The sequence below is a fragment of the Carassius gibelio genome, chromosome A2 (assembly GCF_023724105.1).
Source record: "Carassius gibelio isolate Cgi1373 ecotype wild population from Czech Republic chromosome A2, carGib1.2-hapl.c, whole genome shotgun sequence".
Lineage (NCBI taxonomy): Eukaryota > Metazoa > Chordata > Actinopteri > Cypriniformes > Cyprinidae > Carassius > Carassius gibelio.
The window spans coordinates 1,323,482-1,338,870 of record NC_068372.1 but is presented as its reverse complement, the minus strand read 5'-3'; positions in this window follow the sequence as shown (position 1 = coordinate 1,338,870).

The window sequence follows — 15,389 nt, the reverse complement described above, 5'->3', positions numbered from 1 at the left end:
GGGTCGAGCCGACAGGGCAGGAATCCAGGGTGGAGCAAGGTGGGACTGGAGCCATGCGGTCGAGACAGAAACCCACCAGGGCGGCACAGAAGACCACCACATCCGTGTGGTCGAGACAGAAGCCCACCAGGGCGGCGCAGGAGACCGCCACATCTGTGCCGTCGAGACATAAGCCCACCAGGGCGGCGCAGAAGACCACCACAGCCGTGCAGTCAAGACAGAAGGCCACCAGGGGCGGCGCAGAAGACCACCACAGCCATGCAGTTGAGACAGAAGCCCACCAGGGCGGCGCAGAAGACCACTACAGCCGTGCAGTCGGCACAGGAGCCCACTAGGGCGGCGCCGAAGACCACCACAGTGGGATCGATGACGCAGGAGAGCAAGACTGGTTAGGCAAGTCTGAATCAGAGAACACGAACAGGTTAAGGGTGGCCTCCGTGGCCACTACAGGACAAGTCGAGAACTCAGGGAGTTCGGCTTAGACGTGACGAGGCTCTGGAAATTCCGCAGAGACGAGGAGAGGTTCTGGTAGTTCAGCAGAGACGTGGAGAGGCTCTAGCAGTTCAGGAGAAACGTGGAGAGGCTCCGTGGTGTTTAGACTGGATTCAGGAAGATCATTGGTGACTTGACTCTGCTCATGAAGATCAATGGTGACTTGCATTCGCCCATGAAGAACACTGGTGACTTGACTTTGCACATGAAGATAATTGGTGACTTGCCCTTGCCCATAAAGATCAATGGTGACTTGACTTTGCCCATGAAGATAGTCGGTGACTTGACTTTGCCCATGAAGAACACTGGTGACTTGACTTAGCCCATGACTCATGAGTGTCAACGGTGCATTGACCTGACTCTGCAGTGTCAACGGTAACTTGACCTAACTCTGGAGTGTCAACGGTGACTTGACCCGACTCTGGAGTGTCAACGGTGACCTGACCCGACTCTGGAGTGTCAAGGGTGACTTGACCCGACTCGGGAGTGTCAACGGTGACCTGACCCGACTCTGGAGTGTCAACGGTCACCTGACCCGACTCTGGAGTGTCAACGGTGACCTGACCCAACTCTGGAGTGTCAACTGTGGCTGTCATCTTCTGGAGAGGTGCTGGACAGGCAGCCATCTTGTGCAGTGGTGCTGAGCCGGTGGCTAACTTGTGCTGTGGCACTGGGCTGGCGGCCACCTTGTGCTGTGGCACTGGGCTTGCGGCCATTTTGCACCGTGGCGTGGGGCTGGCGAACACCTTGTGCTGTGGCGCTGGGCTGGCTGCCATACTGTATAGTGGTGCTGGGTTGGCGGCCATACTGTGCAGTGGTGCTGGGCTGGCGATCCTCCTGTCTGTAGACCCCGGAAGACAGGTGTGGCTGGGGTATCCCACGGAGGCCGATGTTGTAGGTAGAAAACTAATTCCCAAAAATCAAAAGCGTCCAACTGATCCATTTCTTTTCTTGGCACCGGGTCATCCAGACTGGTGTTGAAAATGTCTTTCAGGGCCTCATCCTTATATCCCATTCCACCCGCCAGGGTCCAGAACACTTGTGCCACACCACCCACCTCATTCCCCTCTTGGTGGAGGGTGATTAACTTGATGAATCTTGCCCTCCGCCCTCCAGTGTGGGTGGGAGGCAGTCTTTGAGGTGTGCTAGGACCAGTCGCTCGAAGCACTTCATAATGATGGGTGTGAGTGCTACGGGGCGATAGTCATTCAGGCACATTGGGGAGGAGTGTTTTGGTACTGGCACAATGGATGTGGACTTAAAACATGTTGGCACAGTTGCTTGGGTGAGGGACAGGTTGAAATTGCCTGTGAAGACCCCTGCAAGTTTTTCTGCACATGCCCTAAGCACACGTCCAGGAATCTCATCCGGGCCAGCAGCCTTGCGTGCGTTGATCCGGCTCAAAGCAGTGTGGACATCTGTGGAGGCGAGTTTGAGAGGTTGGTGGTCTGCTGAGTGTGTAATTTTGGTGGCCATCCCCTTGCAGTCACTGTTGAAGCGAGCATAAAAGTAATTTAGCTTGTTAAGGAAGTAGATGTCCATGAACGTTGGAGTGGAGTTGTTTGACTTATAGTCACTGATGATCTGGAAGCCCTGCCACATGCGTCGTGGGTCAGAGTTGGAAAAGTGTTCATCTACCTTCAGCTTGTAGCAGTACTGTTTGATGCCTCTTTTCAGGTTAGTCCTGGATCTACTGTAGGCCTGAGCGTCATCTGACCTGAAGGCAGTGTTGCAGGCTTTCAGAAGAAGTCACACCTCCTTCTTCATCCATGGCTTCTGATTAAGGAATGTTGTTATCTGTTTTTCTGTTGTAACACTGTCAATGGTGGTGTTGATGTGATCCAGTACAGAGGAGGTGTAGATATCAATGTCCGTGTGAGAGCCATAGGCAGCCTGAGAAGCAAACATACTCCAGTCAGTGTGTTGAAACCTTGATTCTTGAAGTAAAGAGTCTTCTCCAGTTGGCCACACATTAGCCGTGTTTCCACTATCGAGCTAAAACCGGGCGTGCTAGTGCGTGCCAGGGCCAGCCGCATTTCCACTGTCACTTCAGGGGCTTGATCGTGCCTCGCCAAGGCTTCCTCGGTGCCAACGACCATGGTTTTTGGCCCGATGAAAACCTTGGGCCAAAGCGGGCCAGCTAGGGCTAGAGGAGGGGTTATGAACAAAGACGGAGTTTCTCCGCATCTAGAGAGCTCAGCGCTGCAGATCATTTCAGAGAGATAACAGCTTTAACACCGGTATTAAAGATTTTTTCAAATAAGTTGAGCTCAAAACTCACTCAAGTGTTTTAAATAACTTGATCCGATTTGGATTATAATCACTAAACAAAGCAGAAATATTTATAAGCGATGTAAAAAACTATGCACGCTAAACATTAACGTTACCATAGTAAACATGGTAAATATGACTGCTTGGATAAATCAGACGTCAGCTTCTTATTCTCTATCACATTTGTGTATTTATTAAGTCAATTTTATCTGTCGTCTCATTTCAAGAGTTTAGCTCCACGTTGCATATCATCAAAATATAATAATGATTTTTGTTTGGGAGCTTTTATAAAAATAGAGCGTCAGCGCTGCGGATCATTTCAGAAAGATAACAGCTTTAACACCAGCATTAAACACTTTATTAAATCAGTTGAGCTCAAAACTCACTTTCAGAAATCAGACGTCAGCTTCTTATTCTCTATCACAATCGCGTATTTATTTAGTAACTTATATTATCTCTCACAAGCCTCGTCTCGAGAGTTTTGCTCATTTAAAAAATATTAATATTAAATAAAAGCTTTTATAAAAATAGAGATATTATCATTCATTCTAAATGTGACGGCTACTGTGGCTACAAATGAACAGAAACAGACTCGACTGAATAAGCAGGCTATTTTCATAAGCGTTAAAAATAAATAAATAAAATATAAATAAGTATTTATGTGTGATTAATTTTGAGTCCTGATAAATTAAATCAATATGATCAATGTATCACTTATTCTATAGCAGTGGCGGCTCCTGCCAGTTCTCTCAGGGGGGGGCACATGTTTGCTCGATAAATGAGGATAGTTCACCCATTCAATTGATAAATTAACAGCTAGTTAAAGATGAGTTCAGGCCAGGGAACTGAACTACTATAGTATTAATTAAAAAATAAACTGACATTAGGAATCAATCTTTTGCTCTCCTTATGTTTTTATATGTATGTTAACAGCAACAGCAAATGAAGACTGACGCTAGGACGTGGTTTTCCAAAAAAAAACTTTTTACTTCGATTTCCGTTTAATAAGAAATAATTGAAGTCACATAAATCACTGTTTACTCGCTTATATAACTCCTCATTTATATCACGTTCCTCACTTACATTACACTGCTTTCTTAAATTACTCACTTATATTACACTGCTCCCTACTATCCATATGCATCTTTGCTCTTTCATGTTTTTTCACCTTCTCTGAGAGATGAAGCATTTCGGTGACACCCGTAGTTGTCCATGCAATGTCCGTCATGCTGTCGTGATGTAACAAAATGCAGCTGTAAATTAGAAAAAATAAAGCGTCAGCTACTTTGCAGCCTATTAGCCTTTTTCTCTGCTCATACCACTTCCTCGAAAATACTTGTTTATACAACTTACTTGTTTGATGTTTAAATTTCACCTTGGTTGTCCTAATTCTTTAATTGCCAATTTACCTTTATTGCTACAATGAATGAATGGTATTTCTTTCAGTGACACGATAAAATTAATCTACGCTGAGGTAACGTTCGCCGTGATGTTGATCAAGTTCAGCTGACAACTGAATTTGCATAGCTGTCCCCATCTCTCTGTTCGCAGAACCTGATTTTACCAAGTGAGACAAGTTCCTGGTTCCTGTTGTCCCAGGAACAACATTGTGATTAACCAATCAGATTTGAAGACCCATTTTATAAATTTTGTGAAGTTAATGCTTAAAATCACTGTTTGTTGCTTGCAGTGTTAATTTCGTTGACTAAATATTTTAGTCCGAGCCTCACTTATTGAGACGTGAAGCGAAGGTTTTCAGTTTTTAAATAAGCTCCCGGGAAGTCGGCATTCGAAGAGGTGATGTCTAAAAGAGCGACAAAATGTCCACAGCTCACTTCACGTTTGACGACGAACAAAACAAAGTGTAAAGCACGCGGACCACTCATTCGTGGCAAGAACACAACCAATTTGAAAAGACATTTACAGACGAGCCACCTGGACATTTTCTCAAATGTAATTTCACAACGATGTTCTTTTGTTTATTGAGCTAAGCAAAATTGGAAGACTGCAGTGCGTAGATGTTGTAGCATTAAATATTACGAACTGAAAAGTACTGTAAAATAGCCCCTTCTTCAAGTCAGATGACAGCACAATACTAATAAGTAATATTATGATACATACATTTGATTAATACTAATGTTTAGTATATTTTATAATGTTCTACTTGTTGACAATATCACAAATATTTCTATATTAGTCATGTGAAATGTGAATGTTCACATCCTATCATTATACATACTAATCTAGCAATATTGTAGTATTTAAAACATACAATATTGCTAGAAAAATGAATACCTTATAAAATCTTGTTACTTTTTTTATCCACCCAACTTATTAAATATTTACTTTAAATTTATGCACTTATTGTTCAGCTCAGTTGTAAGCTTTAAGGTCCTGGACCTAACTTTATTTTTCTTTTATTGATGGTCAATTGGCAGCTAGTTATTGTTTACATTATCATGACAGTGTTTGTTGCTGCATAAAAGCTTTTGAATCGAAATAAAGACACAGTTGTGTTGAAATAAAGTTGAATTTGTGTTTTATATATTTTGGTTAAGTTTGTTTCCTATACCAGCTGTAAAAAATTGTCTAGTAAATCTGTTATTGATTTTAGTCTTATTTTAGTCGACTAAAATACCAAGCAATTTTAGTCGACTAAAATAAGACTAAAATTAAAACAAATCAGATGACTAAAACTTGACTAAAACTAAAAAGAATTATAGTCAAAAGACTAAGACTAAAACTAAATTAAAATTTTGTGTCAAAATTAACACTGGTTGCTTGTACATCAGTGTCATTCATCTATCATTTCCTCTGATTTTAGGGATTACTCATGGTTAAGGTTAGGTTTAGGTTTAGGGATATGGTCAAGAATATATTTTTGGAGTAAAATGTTGTTCCAGGGTCAACAAAATATGTTGACCTAGGAACACGTCTAACTCAGCAAAATCAGGACGTGCCTCTCTGTTCACAGTTTGACAGAAATCGCCCAAAAAGGGGCGGTACTACACAGAACGCGACTTGACGCTGATTTGACTATTTAGAGGCAGCAAAAACAGTCTAGAATAGTGAAAGCTAGCGTAACACTTTGGTTGACTGTAAAAGAAAAAAAAAAATCCCTCCCTTTCTTTTGGTGGTGCGTCGCCCAATCGCCCTAATGGAGAAACCGCCATGTTCTATAGTAAAACATCAATGCTTTTGAATTTAAATATTTAACAAAGCATGCAAACAAACAGCCGCTTTTATCACGTTGGTTTTGTGATCACGCATGTTCCAGTGACTTATTTCTTAGTTTTCTGATAACTTCTCTTTGTTGGTGAAATGATGGGGTTGCATGATGTTGTTCTGAGAGGCCCTGACTGGAAATCCTGCGCTATTCTGGCCTTAGTACTACTGGCCCGAGGCTATGAGCCCCGCCCCGCCCGCTTTAACCCTGGCTCGCACTGGCCCAACAGTGGAAATGCGGCTTTTGATCTTCCTCACCGATGGCTTCACACGGTTGATGAGGGGTGAGAAACAAAGAAAGGTGATTAGACTGTCCAAGGTGGGCGAGGGGGGTCGCAGTGTAAGCTCCATCAATGTTTGTGTAAACATGATCCAAAGTTTTGTCTCCTCTGGTGTGGCAGGAAACATGCTGGTGGAATTTGGGGAGCACTGTCTTTAATTTGCAGTGATTAAAATCACCCGCGACAATAAAAGCAGCCTACGGGTGAGCAGTCTGTTGTTTACTAATGGCTGCATGAAGTTCGTTCAAAGGAAGCTTGGCACTAGCATCCGGTGGAATATAGACTGCAGTTATTATGGTGAACTCCTGTGGCAGATAAAAAGGTCTACATTTAACCATGAGAAACTCTAGGTTAGCTGAGCAGTGTCTCCCAACAATGGCAGTGTTCGTACACCAAACTTTGTTGACATAAATGCACAGTCCACCACCTCTTGTCTTGCCGGAGTCATCTGCTGTTCTATCTGCCCAGAACATGTAGTGTCCGGCTAGCTCAATAGCATTATTGGGTATAGTGCTGCAACGACGCATCGACGTCATAGATTACGTCGACTACAAAAATACGTCGACGTGCGTGAAATGCGTCGACGCGTCACACTGTTTGTTTACATCTCGCGTAATGGCATACTGGGAATGGAGAAAGTTGCATTCTATCACAAAAACAGAGACCACTACCAAAAGTATTATTGATTTCTTAAAGCTACCCCTTTAAGAAATCCGAATGGGCGTGACACTGTAGTGTGCATAATTTGAACGGTAACGGTCAGGCGAGGAAGCTGAGAAATCGAGTGATTAACGTTGTTTTACTTGTTAAAAGTTTATTGAAAGACGCGTAAAAGGAAGAAATAATGATACTTTTTTGAGCTGCATCCCAAACTAACCATTTTGGGTTAAGTAATTATATCTGTTGGTAAGTTGTTGATCTAACGTTAGTTACTGTATCTGCTGATTAGTACAGGAGTCTGACATCACATAGCAAAAGCTAATTTATTAACTGATATTAATGAAATATTAATTTATGCCATTTAAAATAAAATGTAATTGTATAAAACACTGAAGTAGCGAGTACAAAATGCCTGTTCTGCCACCATTTTGAGCGTTTTGAATTGTGCTTTACGGTTTTGTGTACCGCTTTATTTGTATTGATGGATTAATATGTTCTGTTGTGCAGGTCAGGATTTATTTCCAGTTAAAAAGTTTGACATGAGACCGTTCTCAAGTGATATGTGTGTGTACATGAAGACACACTTGACAAGAGAATAGATGGTGAGCCTTTGTCAGCTGAAGGACCTGTTACATTGCCTGGTAGCCAGTTGACTAAATGCATGAAAATTCCGCATAAAGAAAAGTCAATAGCTACTCGTAAACTTCCGGTAAAGCTGATTTAATGTTGTTGTTTATACAGGTACAGAAACAACTCCTGCCTAGTTCTTGTCAGAAAAAAAAAAAGAAAAAAAATACCCTTCCATCTTCATAAATAATGATAGCAAAACAATAATGATAGATGATGTAATTAACATAAAGTTTTATGTTATTTAATTAATCCCAGACGATTACCTAAACACGTAACTACATTGAAATGCTGACAACTAATAGCTGGCCAGTGGTTCTCAAAATTTTATACCAATTACACACATTAAAATTCAGTAGCATAGTAGGCCTAATTATTATTATATTAACTGTTGTCAGCCACTTTAACATTGTTAATATACACTTTGAACATTAACACTACACTGTGCTTACAAACAGGTAAATAAAATAAAAAAAAAACTGAAATAATGATTAAATTAAAATGTGTTTTACCTAAAAGTTAAATAAAAACTGTGTTGTACTTAATCTTTATTTGAGTAGAGTTCTTTTTACATTTAAGTTCAAAATTATTGTGTTTTAACATTAATTTGTAATTAAATTAGTGATTCCTCTGTGGGGACTCGTAGCACACTTTGAGAACCACTGGTTTAGGTGTATGCTAACATTAGTGATGCTATCTCCCAAATGACATCACACTGCTCTGATTTGATAATGAATTACTTTCTTACATAGTCATGAACACATTTTAAACCCTTATAATATTTGCCCACTCAACTCTATAGCTGTGCAGTAAAAATCACTTTAAAGATTTTGAGTACAAATTTGTGTACTTTTTGTACTGAAGTATAAAGTATAGCAAGTGAAGGAATCAAAAAGTCTCATATAATTTAATAAAAAAATAATAATAAATAAATGTCCGACACTAACAGTGTATAAGGGAGAATTATTTAAATAACTAGTTAACTACAAATTAAATAAGTTAAATATTAATGGTATAACAATTAAATAATGCATTAAATATTTTTTTATATTTTTAGATTTAATTTAGTAAATTCATTTTTAAAGTTTTATCTTTAACTGTAAAAGCTGCTAAATATATTCAGTCAACAAAGACTTGTTACTGTTGTAGTTTTGTTACTATGAATTTAGTTTAAATCACATAATGGACCGCTCTATTCTGAATTTGGCTTGTCTTCCGTTATTACTGTCAATCGAAGCAATGAGTCGAGAACAATTTAGCAGATTTACCGGCGTAATATTTAACACAAAAAACATTTAATGGTAAATGTGGACGTTTCATCCTCTTAAACAAAGACTTTCTTCAAATTGTGAATAGATTTTGTAGAGAAGCTGAGAAAAGGGCTCTCCCCTTAAAGCACAGTACAACTGACTGGAAATGACTGCTCTGGCTTATCTAAAACCAGGAAGTAATCGTGCATATGTTCAATTGACAGAGCATTAGTGATTGCTTTGGAATATATTTGATACAATATTTTTCTTTTTTTTCTCTCTATTTTTACATTACACACAAATAGTACTTTATTACATGAAATGAACAGTTTCCTTTGAGGTGTATCATACTGAGTTACAATATAAAATTCTACATATTGTTTGATGTTTTATTGTTCTGTGTTGTGATTGTATTTGCTATTATTATTATTGTTACAGTAAAGTGTTATTTTTATATTCAACTTCTGGTCTCCTGTATACACTTTATATGTTCCTCCTCACTCTAGATATGTTCCTCCCTTTAGCCGTGTTTCCACTATCGAGCTAGGACCGGGCGTGCTAGTGCGTGCCAGGGCCAGTCGCGTTTCCACTGTCACTTCCGGGGCTTGATCGTGCCTCGCCGGGGCTTCCTCGGGGCCAACGGCCAAGTTTTTTCGGCCCGACAAAATCCTTGGGCCAAAGCGGGCCAGCTGGGGCTAGAGGAGGGGTTATGAACAAAGGCGGAGTTTCTCCGTGTCTGGAGAGCGTCAGCGCGGATCATTTCAGAAAGATAACAGCTTTAACAGCAGCATTAACAACGTTTTTAAATAAGTTGAGCTCAAAACTCACTCTTAGTTAGCAGCAAGTGTTTGAAATAACTTGATCCGATGTGGATTATAATCATTAAACAAGGCAGAAATATTTATAAGAGATGTAAAAGACTATGCACGCTTAACATTAACGTTACCATAGTAAACATGGTAAAAATGACCGCTTGGATAAATCAGATGTCTGCTTCTTATTCTCTATCACAATTGTGTATTTATTAAGTAACATTTTATCTGTCGTCTCGTTTCGTGAGTTTAGCTCCACGTTGCATATCATCAAAATATAATAATTATTTTTGTTTGGGAGCTTTTATAAAAATAGCGAGTCTGCACTGCGGATCATTTCAGAAAGATAACAGCTTTAACATCAGCATTGAACACTTTTTTTTAAATAAGTCGAGCTCAAACTCTCTTTCAGTCAGCAGCAAGTGTTTGAAACAACTTGATCTGATGTGGATTATAATCACTAAACAAGGCAGAAATATTTATAAGCTATGAAAAAGATATGCACGCTAAACTTGTTACCATAGTAAACATGGTAAAATATGACCGCTTGAAGAAATTAGATGTCAGCTTCTTATTCTCTATCACAATCGTGTATTTATTAAGTAACTTATATTATCTGTCACAAGCCTCGTCTCGAGAGTTTAGCTCACGTTGCCTATCATAAAAGAATATAGCCTAATAATGTTTTTTGTTCGGGAGCTTACAAAAATAGAGATATTATCATTCATTCTAAATGTGACGGCTGTGGCTAATAAACAGAAACAGACTTGACTGAACAAGCAGGCTATTTTCATGAGCGTTAAAAATAAAAAAATAAAATAGAAATAAGTGTATTTATGTGTGAATAATTTTGAGTCCTGATAAATTAAAACAATATGATCAATGTATCACTTATTCTATAGTTAAAACATCGATGCTTTTGAATTTGAATATATAACAAAGCATGCAAACAAACTGCCGCTTTTATCATCTTCGTTTTGTGATTGCGCATGTTCCAGTGACTTATTTCTTAGTTTTCTGATAACTTCTCTTTGTTGGTGAAATTTTAAGGTTGCATGACGTTGTTCTGAGAGGCTAGTAAAGGGCGTGTTTTAGTGACGTGCAGCGGTGCTTCAAGCTCCACTGTGGAAACCCTGCGCTATTCTGGCCTCGGTGCTACTGGCCCGGGGCTATGAGCCCCGCCCGGCCCGCTTTAAGCCCTGGCTCGCACTGGCCCGACAGTGGAAATGCGGCTTTTGGGTCTAGAACTGGTTTAGTTCAACTTTATTTCCAGACTCAAGGTAAAAAAATATATATATAATATAATTATAATTATAATTATTATTATTATTATTATTATTATTATTAACTTTTACAGTTAAACATTAGGTTCATTTAAGTTATTTAAAAAAAAAAGTGGGAGGGAAGTTTCTAACTTAACTTAAATAAATTGGCAGACGTTTTTTAGGATGAACTTGCAAAACCTTGTTCTCAAAACTAAACTTTTTAAGTTTATGGAAAGAAACTTGGTTTAGGTTGAATAAATGTATTAAACATAGTTATACTGACTTCTCCATAGATTTTTTCTGAGCCAACACAACAAAACCAGTAATTTGAACCTTTTTCAAGTTGGGTTTTTTACAGTGCACCGGGGTGGTGTTGCACTGACGACTTGAGCCCGCCGTCGCTGCTTGCAGCTATATTTTGTCTTTCTTATTTTACTGTACAGCACTTTGGCCAACCAAGGTTGATTTAAAATGTGCTTTATAAGTAAAACTTGATTGATATAACTACAAGTCATTGGTTGTTGGCCAGCATTAACAGAAGAATATCTAATTTTACAACTTTACCTGGGATTGCATCAAACATAACCATAGATTTTTGGTTTCAGTTTTTTTTTTTTTTTTTTTTTTTTTTTTTTTAAGGAATTCTGAGAATGACAAAAGCAAAGCATGTTCAACACTCTCCGCATATTCACTGTTTTTGACCAAAAAAAAAAAAAAAAAAAAAAAAAATTAAAAATAAATAACAATTTCAATCTACTAACTGACTGAGTTTAAAATCTTTGTCAAGCACAGTGATTCCATGCAAAGTTGTTTTTTTAATTAAGCGGCCATCACTTGTGCAACTAATATAGTCGATATAAGGCATATCCATTAAAGTTAACATTTCAGGTAGTCAGTCAAATAGGGTTAAGAGAGGATATTGGAAACTAATTACTAGTTTATTGAAACATAACTATTTTGTGCTCAAATAAAGACCTTAATCATTCAATATTGAATGCAGTCATCTATGACCCCGATTTATGAAAAATGCTGGGAACAAACTAAATTGAAATAAGAATTAGCAATATCATGTGGAAAATCTATTACAACAAAATGGAAAACAAGAAAAAAAGATAATTGTCTGCTCTGGGACATGATTATTCTAATCTCTTAATGATGGATAGTATGAACAATGGGACGCAGGGCGAATCTCAGCAGAGGTTTGCACAGGTACACCTGGCTATAGCCTGGAGCAATGGGCATGGCAAAAGGTGGGCGTGTCGAAAGGTTTCTCATTGGTGGAAAGAAAGGTAGGGGGCGATAGATAGATAGATAGATAGATAGATAGATAGATAGATAGATAGATAGATAGATAGATAGATAGATAGATAGATAGACCACTCATTCATTCATTCTGTAGTAGCAGTCCATAGAACAGAATCCAGCAAACTCTTTGTCTGAATAGAAAGCTGTGAAGATGTCCTTCTTTCCAAGACCACAGTATCTACAGCCATTAAACATCTGCTGAGCTCCAGCTCCACTCTGTTTGTCCTCCTCACATCTGGACTGACAGACATCCAGTCAACCATACCTACACAAGAGAAAAAAAAATGTTGAGAGATTAAAAAAAATAATTAACCAATAAGTAGAATAAAATATCAAATAAAAAAAGAAGCGCAAGTGTCTGAGAGTGTAAGTCTGCAGCCAGACCCTTCTCCATTATATTATAATACAACTGTACTACTGAGTCTTCACTGAGTACCAAAAGTACATAATGTTTCCTGTGCATGGTTTCTAAAAGAATGGAATCACAAAAAAGTTGACTGGCACTCATATACCACAGGTTATACTAATATTTACATTTACATTTATTCAATTAGCAGACGCTTTTATGCAAATCGACTTACAAATGAGGACAGAGTTGAAGCAATCAAAAACAACAAAAAGAGCAATGACATATAAGAGCTATAACAAGTCTCAGTTAGCTTAACACAGTTCACGTAGCAAGGGCTTTTAAATAATATAATAAAACAGATAGAATAGAAAAAGAATAGAGCAAGCTATTTGGTTAATGTGCATGTACCACTCCAACATGTTGGGTTAACTTCAAAAGAGTGAATGTCCTTCGAGTGCACTTTGGGCAATGGTACAGTCAAGGCATGAGAATCTAATACAAGAGGCTAATCATTCAGAGTAAAGTTACTGACAGTGCTTGCCTTGATTTTCTAATGTTGACAATGTGCCTCTGAAGGTAAGTCAGTGTCTTTCTCAGGTGTGGTGGATATGCAATGTTGAAAGCAAAATACATCCACAAGGCTGTTATGAAGGCTTCATCAAAGGCTGGTGCACTGACACACATCTGTTCCATCTTCTGTCACCACATTGAGCCCTCGAACTATGATTGCCATTTTACAGTCAATATCCATCAGGTGTATGGTAGGAAAGGTGTAGCCGGGTCCCCCTTTCATAAAATAAACAAATAAAAAGAATAATAACAACAATTATAATAATAATGAGAAAAAAAGAAAACACTTTTCAGATTCATCAGATTCTGTTGCATCCTCTTTGGCTCAGACAGTGTAGCTGCATACACTGCAGAACTGCAGAAACAATCAGAAGCTAATGTATAAGGTTCACAATATATGATGCTTTTCATGTTCTTGTATACACTGATAAACCTTACATTGTTTTCTAAAACTATTGCTTTAAATTTTTAACAGATGGGCTAAAAAGGTAAAGAATAATAAAATATTACCTGAAAAGAATTGAAACAAGATATTTTACAGTTGATGAATTTTTTCTTTAATATACTCACTCAAGCAGGTGTCCTTATGTAGGTATATTTTTGGAGTACATCCTCCTCAGACATTCCTTCCGTGCTTTCTCAGCATCTCCAGGAGAATGTTCCTGCTGTGTGGTCTTTGACAGGCCATGTGTCTGGATATGTTTTCTGATACTCACTTTGTAGCACACTCACATGATTCTCAACAGACATTGAATCCTCCCTCCTAAAGATTACAACATCTTGTTACTACAATATTGTGTATGATTATGTTGATAGAGATAAATCAATGGTTTAAAAACAATTTAACTTACACAGTCATTTCTTTCTATATTTCTCAGGAAAGGGTTCTTCAAACCCAGTTTGTTGGCAGCTTGAATATACTCTGCATTAGTTGGAGACCTGGCAGAAAGGTAGAAACAAACTCTAAATTAGAGGGTTTTTTTGTCTAATCGTCTTCAGATTGTGAATTTATCATAGAACAGTTGTAATAGCAGAGGTGGTAATAATTATTATACTTACAGGATGTATTCTGTACTCTATTGTACAAAAAGGACGCAGATATAAGCAATCATCTCTGAAGGATTCGCCATCGTTGCGGTCATCGTTTTGTCTCACTGTACATATGTCTGTCAACAACAATAAACTAATTACTAAAGCTGCAAGATATAACACAAAGGAAAAATATGATCGTATTGTAACAAACTTATCTATATACATATTTGTGGTATATAAAGTATAGATAAACGTATAAACTATGAATAATCACCTCACGTCTTATCGCCGGTACCTTGTCTAAGGAAATTACGTAAATGTATATTTACAGCTTATTAGTGATGTGACATTTGAACCGAGGCGTTGGAGCTTGTGTCGAGAAAAAAGGGGCGTGCCAGATGAAGCCACGATTCGAGGCTTGTGTTGTTAACATGGAAAACATGTGACTGATGACAAACGAGGCCTCGGTTCCCTTTCATAGGTCACTTCGATGATGTGGTGACGTCACCACGTATGGGAACACCTTCGGTATGACGAATGTGACAAACCATCCTGCCAATCCTATTGGCCAAATAGCACATGGCACCACCCTACGCATGTGCACGCATCATATACCTGGGTGCCGTGCGCCATTTCGCTCAGATTTCATTCCTTCAGGAAAGCGAATCATCTGTGCCCTAAAATCATCTCGCGTTCTCCAGCGATTTTTTCTTCGAGCAGTGTTTAACTCCTCTTCGCGGACGCGATGAGTTTCCGAAAATGCAAGGAGCCATGTACCAGGTACATCACGGTGGGTGACACTCATGACAGGTGCGTAGTATGTCTTGGTTTGCATCACACACAGGCGGCGCTTAGCGGCCTTTCTTCCTGGCCCCATTGTGATGGCCTGGGGCTCAGAGTACTGCGCTCTAGAGTGGAAGTATTTTCCAAAGTCGCACTCGAGTCTAACCCCAGTCATGTCACCTCTGCGCCTGCCGAGGCACCACACGAGGCAATAGCTTGGGGTGACATGTGCGACATGGATTTCGTGGACAGCGCAGCGCTGAAATATTCTCCACATCGCTCGCTTTCCCCTACCCGGCTGCAGAATAAAAGTTTTATTGAGCCTGTCGTCTTCTCTAATGAGGATTTACAGCCCACACCAGAGGCATGCGGTGCCATCTCCTTCAGTTGTGGACGCTATGATGACAACGTTCTATCCACCGCAGCCTTGGGGTCTGAGGACTTCGCAGCCGACACTAGCCCTCTCC